The sequence below is a fragment of the Helianthus annuus genome, chromosome 2, assembly GCF_002127325.2.
Source record: "Helianthus annuus cultivar XRQ/B chromosome 2, HanXRQr2.0-SUNRISE, whole genome shotgun sequence".
NCBI classification, from domain to species: domain Eukaryota; kingdom Viridiplantae; phylum Streptophyta; class Magnoliopsida; order Asterales; family Asteraceae; genus Helianthus; species Helianthus annuus.
The window spans coordinates 174,051,332-174,058,048 of NC_035434.2; the positions used below are offsets into that span (position 1 = coordinate 174,051,332).

Consider the following 6,717-nt stretch of genomic DNA (forward strand, 5'->3'; position numbering starts at 1 on the left):
CTGCCCAGTTGCCTGGCAAGGTCAGTATACTAGGGGAGATCATGGACATGAAAATATTGTGTTAATTTATTTGTTAAATGTTAAAAAAAGTAGAAGATTAAAAAAAACATAAAAATGGTGGTAGGACTATGACTAGGACCATCCTCCCATACCCTCTACTTTTGAGGGATGGAGCATCCTTGGGAGGACTATGACGTGGCGCCTACGTGGCGGATCATCCTCCCTTAGAGGACCATCACCATACCTTGTAGCCTAATGTTGCAGTCATCACAATTAATATAAATTAACTAGTGGAATTCCTTTGGAATTCACTCGATATTAGTTCGATTAATTATGATAACCGTACGGTACGTACCAACACTCGACACCACAACCCAAAACATAAAGCCATAACATGTTCAAAAGGATATCAACATACATTTTGCAACGATCAAAAACCATAAAGCCCAATATCAGTGATAGTTCTAATAGTACGAACACTGATATCGATGTTTTCCGGCCAGAATTGACGTGATACAAATATTGTTGGGATGATATCGGTTTGGTTCATCAAGGTATTGACACTCGTTATAGCACATGATACATAAAAGTACTCCATTGCGAATACAACTCCATTTTAACCGGAATTTATATCATAAACCTTAAAAAAGGAATAGATGTACCGCTACCGAAGTTGTTCGAACAATATCAATTCGACGTCACGTTAAAGAACAAAATAATTAATTATACATGACTCGTTTGAATTTAAACGAAACTAAGTTTGTCATAATGGTATATTCATAATTTTATAAGACATTATATTATATCATTAGAATAACGTAAATGGTAAACAACATGACCTATTAAAAAAAGACTAAATGTGATATAACTTTGATAATATGTACGTTTGCGTTTCGATTCCTTGTATATTACTAACCACATCGGTTACAGAAAAAATATATTGATATGTAGATAATAATAGGCACATCGCAACAATATACTCAGAATTTTATAAAACATAGCAAGTTAAAAGTTATAAAGGAAAACAAAATATACTAAAAAATAATTATATATATATATATGGAACCCATTAAGTGACAGTTATCTTTGAAATCAATATCATCCGTTCGATTATGCTGAGATTAAATCTAGGCCGTTTAAACTCCAAAAAAAAAAAACTGATGTTGTGGCAGTTCCGGGCAGTTGTTTGCGGTGGTGGTTACTTCCATCTTTCTCTGCCCATTATCCCCACAACTTCCATCAGTCTCCTAGAAACCTGGTAGTGCTCTCAAATTCAGTTTACGCTTGCAAGCAGTTGACGACGGTTCCCCACGCTCCCGTAATTTTTGGTCTGTTGAATCTGTTCTTCTCACCCACCTATAAATTTGTCGTCTCATCTCTCCAATTAATCTGAATTGCCAAATCAAACAGAAAAATTAGGTGAATGAAGATGGTAGACATGTCCCTACGATTGAAGGAGTGAGCAGGGGTCGATTTAATTGGTCTAGGGCCATACCCATGAGTTCAAGGTAAGTGAGATCTTAGTTCGAAACTGTTTTTCTTTATAAGATTTTTGGTGACGACTTGAGGAGGCGTGATGATATTGAGGTGTTTTCTAGACTACATGAGTATATTAAAGATTTTCTATTTCTAATTTCTGGCTTCTTAAGATGAAGTTTCTGTGTCGAAGGTTATTTGGTTTACGATTTTAAACCCTTTTTGCTTCTTTTTGGCAGATGTTCTTCCAATTGTTGTTACAAAAATCACCCCTAAATTCAATGATTGAGTTCGATTGGTCATGCTTAAGGTTTGAATTTCAATGCACTGAATTGTTAATTGATGATCTAATAATCATAAAGGAAATCAATGACTTCTATTTCGATTTTTTTTAGTTTTGTTAGGGTTTGAATTTGGGGTTTTTTTTGGCATGTGCAGGTTTCATTAGAAATGTTTGAAACCTTGAGCAGAAGAAACCAAAATGGTTTTCTCCAAAGCCAAGGAAATTGTTTCCTCAAATCCCCTTATCATATCCAGGTTTCCCCTCTTTCCATTATGATTATGATTCAATATTTTAGATTTTGTTTCTGTTGTTTTGGTTATCCATTTTTGTTTAGCTTATTCTGACCAACTCATTTTCATCTTTGTATCACTAGGGTAACTACAAAACAAAATGAGGTAGAGATGAAGGCTTTCACACCGTGACTAAACTTCAAGGACTATTTTGGCAGTTTACTCTTTTTATTATAAAGTTTCTTTCAGCTTACTTAGACTACGGGTTATGGAGGGGCTTGGGTTGGGGGCATTGCTGGCGAGTGTGGGATCCACAAGATAATATTCAAAACAAGGGGTGTGGTGTGGTCTAGCCAGCGTTGCTTGGCAACCGCCGCCCCAACCCACGGTCTTAGTTCTGACTTTGTACAGAGTGTTCGGTTACATGTAAAATTATGGCTCCCAAATGCTCATTTGTTATGGAATGCCTTGCAGCAACAGCAAGTACAGATATAAAACCTAGTGGAGAAATTATGGTTTTGGATAGATTTTCTCATGCGAGTTTAATAATTTGATACCTTGATTGCTACACTTTAATTTTAATTGTTGCTTGCTAATATGATTTTTAACAGTTCCACAGTTTCATGGAGGTAGTATGCTTAACTTGAAGATAGTTTAGTTTTTAAAACTTCAATCTGTTGAATATTCATTGTTCCAAGAATTTAAAGTAATCAATATCATTTTTTTTTTGCTTCGAATAAATCAGGTTGAACATCTTCCGGTTATTTCACCCTCACAACATCAAAAGGAGAGTGTTGCTTGCCTTGCTGAGAGGGTTAGTTTATTTATTCTATTAAACTATTTTTTATGCTTTTTGTTGCATTAAGGTAAACTAAATGAAAAATACCAATCAGTATTGTATTATAAAGGATTATTAGCATTAGCAATATTATAAAATCGGACAGGTCATCTAACCGATCTACTACTGGTACAGACGGGTCAAACGGGTTAGTATCATAAGTCTAAATCAAGATACTAATGATCTTTAATTTTTCTTTTTACCTTTTAGGTAGTTTCTAAATATAAACAAGTTAGTATTGTATGGTACTTTCAGACGTGTCGTGTTTTTGTCAAGCTTCTATCTTCATTTGTAGATTGGGAATCAGCTCATGGAAACTACAATGATCATGTCAATACACATAGGTGAGCATTTTGTTTAAACTATCATGGACGCGATTCTACGTGTTATGGCCGCCACAATCCTGTTTTTTTTTTTTTTTTTTTTTTTTTTTTTTGAGTTTTTGACCAAAATAATCTCCTGCATAGACAGTATACTAGAGAGCATTATTCCACATGTGAATTTAGTCTGTCATTTTGAAATTTCATAGAAGATTTGATGTCTTATTGACCTATTATGAAATGATTAACATATATATAAAGTTGTTGAAGGCAATAAATTGGGAGACAATGGTTATTTATTTATCTTTTTTAAATATTTTTCTATCATTATTAACATATATTTCTATATTGTAGCTTTAATTGTCTATAAGCATGCCGTTGAAATATGGAAGCTTATTGATGAAACTTGGACAAAGGTGTTTGCTCATCCGGATGTTGTGTGTATATCATTGTCGGTGAAGTCATTTTTTTCTAATATGTGAATTCAAATGGCAAATGCCTTGTGATACTAGAGTGGAGAGATTTCTTTTGTCTACCATTTACTTTTGCATGAAAATGATGGTGATACTATTCATATTTCAGTAGTTTACCAATTTTATTATTCCTTTACCAGTTTTAACATTCATCACTTTGTGGTTTACCATTAACATTCGTTTTTCCTTTGATCGTTTTAACATTCTATCACTTTGTGGTTGTTTACTATTAACATTTGTTTTTCCTTCGATCACTTAAAGAGCGCTGCTTATTTTTCACTTTGTCTAATTTTGTTCACTAAAGGTTAGCTTTGTCAGATTAATACGTTAAACCTTATTCAATTGCTAAGATATGAGATAGACGTGTTGACTAAGGCGATGAAAAGTGTTGATGCAATGTTGTTTAGACTTGTGTCCACTTAATGTTGGTGTTTGAGATTGTTTATTTTGAGCTCCTTTTAAGTTTTTGACTTCGTAAAAGTTAATAGGTCATTTTTGTAGTGTTTGGATAATGTGTTGAGAATGAGTTTTAGTGGTTTGAAAAGAAGAAAAGGAAAAGTTAGATGGTTGCAACCCTTTCAAAAAAGGATATGGAAAAGAAGAAAAGGAGAAGCGTCCCCGAACACCCTCAATATACATTATCTTTGTTTGTTACGTTGTTAACGTAAGCCGTCCAACGGACGGGTATTAAACTAGTTATAATGGTCATTGTGAAAGAAGCCGAAACTTCACATAGCACCAAAGTCAAAGAAAATGAAAATCAAACGCGGTTACCGTTAATGTACTTTTCCTCGGTTATGTTATCAATTAATATAGATATATAATAATAAAGTAATAAAAATTTAAAACTTAAAATAAATTTGTCATTACGTAATTTGACTAATTTGTCACACATTATTGGATTTTTGTGAGTAAAAACACACTTTTAACTCCACTTACTGCCAACTCAAAACTATTAACAAAAATTAAAATGTCGATGGAGTTGGAGATGTTGGGTGGTAGGTAAGGGCGGATCCCGGGGGTGGGTTTGGGGTTTCTGGGAATACCATCGGTTTAGAAAAATTAGTGGAAACTTTATATGATTTGAAAAAAAAATATATAAGTGTGAATTAGTGAGAATCTATCAAAATGATCCCTCTGAAAATAAATTTGAATCCATCACTGGTAGGTGGTGCAAGGTACGAGACGATATGACGGTTGAGTTTTTATAAATTCGTTTATCACCTAAGTGAAAGGAAACAAGTCAACAACATAATCATCATATTATTACTGCCATGCATCCCAATCAAAATTTAGTGAAAAGTTTATTAAGAAATGAAACATTTGTAATTAAATTCTAGCGAAGGAACATACAGAATCAACCATAAGATTAAAAAATAAGTTTTCCTTCTGGTATTTGTTTCCAACTATACTGCTTAAGCCATACATAGTTATGGGGTTCATAGAAGTAGAATCCATCATCTTTGATCTCCCAATGGCATGTATTTCCTTCCAAATGATCTACAAAACACCATTGAGCCATGCTGATGTTGAACACATCAAATATTTGTTCCTTATTTTGCCACCAAAAATGACAGAAAAAAAGAGTGGACCCAGTGATAGTCTCACAAAACTTCCACTGAAATTCAAGGTTTGGAGAATGAAGTACGTGATAACCCACATCATCATCTTTTGATTGACAATGAACGGTCACATTGTCGTTGGGAATATCTGACTTGATGTGTACAACATACCCCCTTAGTATTATAGGGCAACCATTACAAGGGTTGACAACATTCAACCCTAGAAATACAAATACAAAGATAAAGAGATTTTTCATAGTGTATATTTAACTCAAAAGACCTACAAAAAGATAAGGCCATGTATGCATACATATATATACAATGTAACATTTAATGTGAATATGATACAATAATATTCACATAATAATTCATATAACATGCAATAGTATTATGAGGGGCGATTCAACATTTTTAGAGACGTAAAACGAACTTTAAAAATGAGTTGTTTTCAAAACGCGGCATCCAAAAACTTGAATCTCTTGGTTTATCCTTCCATCATCCTTCTAGCATCCGGTTCATGAGGTTTTAAATGCATCAAGGCGAAATGAATTTGTGAACATAGTTATTTAGAGAATTAATCTAATACTAATTAAAAAATACTTCTAATGTCACATGACATTCTCTCCTTTAACACCCCTTCCAATTAATGTCACATGGCATTTTCATCTTTAATTCATTTATAACTAGTCGTTGGCCCCCCGCGTTGCAGTGAGGGGGTGTAAAGTCATGATACCAACGTTGTAGGGAGGGCGTAAAACCATGCTAAGTAGCAACCGAACGACAACCAAAACCGGAAAAAACATAAAATAAAACCACAAATATATAACACCAAGTGACTCACATGACGTAAAACGTATACGTAGTTGAATTTATACGGACATGTTAGAAAGTCGAGGGGGTAAAAAAACTTAAGGAACCAAACGTGATCATCAAACACTGTGCTAAGTAGCAACACGGACGAGGACCAAATTCGAGAAAAAACGTAAAACAAAACTAAGAAAAATAAAATAATAAACTCATTTAACTTTTGTGGGAAAATAATTAAAAACAAAAATTTTATTACAAAATAAAAAAAAACCTTAAAGTTGCAAAAAGAATTAAAAAAAAACAAAAAATAAAACACACAAAATTACAAAAAGACAAAAATGTCACTATTCATCCAAATGTTATGAATGTTATGGATTAATATATGGGGAAATGGACTGTATCACCCTAAACTATGCAAAATTGGCCAATACCACGCCCAACTTTCAAGTTGGCTCCCACCACCCCCTACTCGACAACTTGGTGTCACTGCACCCCTTCGTTAAAAAAACACTAACTGAGTTAGTTTTTTTAAGCCTACGTGGCAAAAGAGTTGTGACCTGGCATGCCAACGTGGACTCACCCCTTACAACCCATTTATACTTTATAAAAACCCTAAATCAGCTTCAATCTCTTTAGACGGTCATGGAACTCACACATCTTCAATTACTGCTGGTAGGTATGTTTTTCCGGCCTCAACTCTTGGTTATGCACATGGTGTTGCTGCTGGA

At 34.0% G+C, this 6,717-nt stretch overlaps 1 long non-coding RNA gene across 4 annotated transcripts; it reads left to right on the forward strand.

Moving 5' to 3' along the window:
- The first annotated feature begins 1,156 nt into the window (after nt 1-1,156).
- Nucleotides 1,157-3,756, forward strand: LOC110927359. 4 transcript variants are annotated; one of them, XR_004884951.1, is made up of 8 exons: nt 1,157-1,328; nt 1,420-1,508; nt 1,716-1,786; nt 1,915-2,013; nt 2,133-2,618; nt 2,735-2,803; nt 3,123-3,171; nt 3,502-3,756. It is a non-coding gene; the product is annotated as an uncharacterized LOC110927359 (long non-coding RNA). The 4 variants fall into 4 exon arrangements; XR_002585607.2 differs by having other exon boundaries at nt 1,158-1,328; nt 1,411-1,508; XR_004884952.1 differs by lacking the exon at nt 1,716-1,786 and having other exon boundaries at nt 1,411-1,508.
- The last annotated feature ends 2,961 nt before the right edge of the window (nt 3,757-6,717 follow it).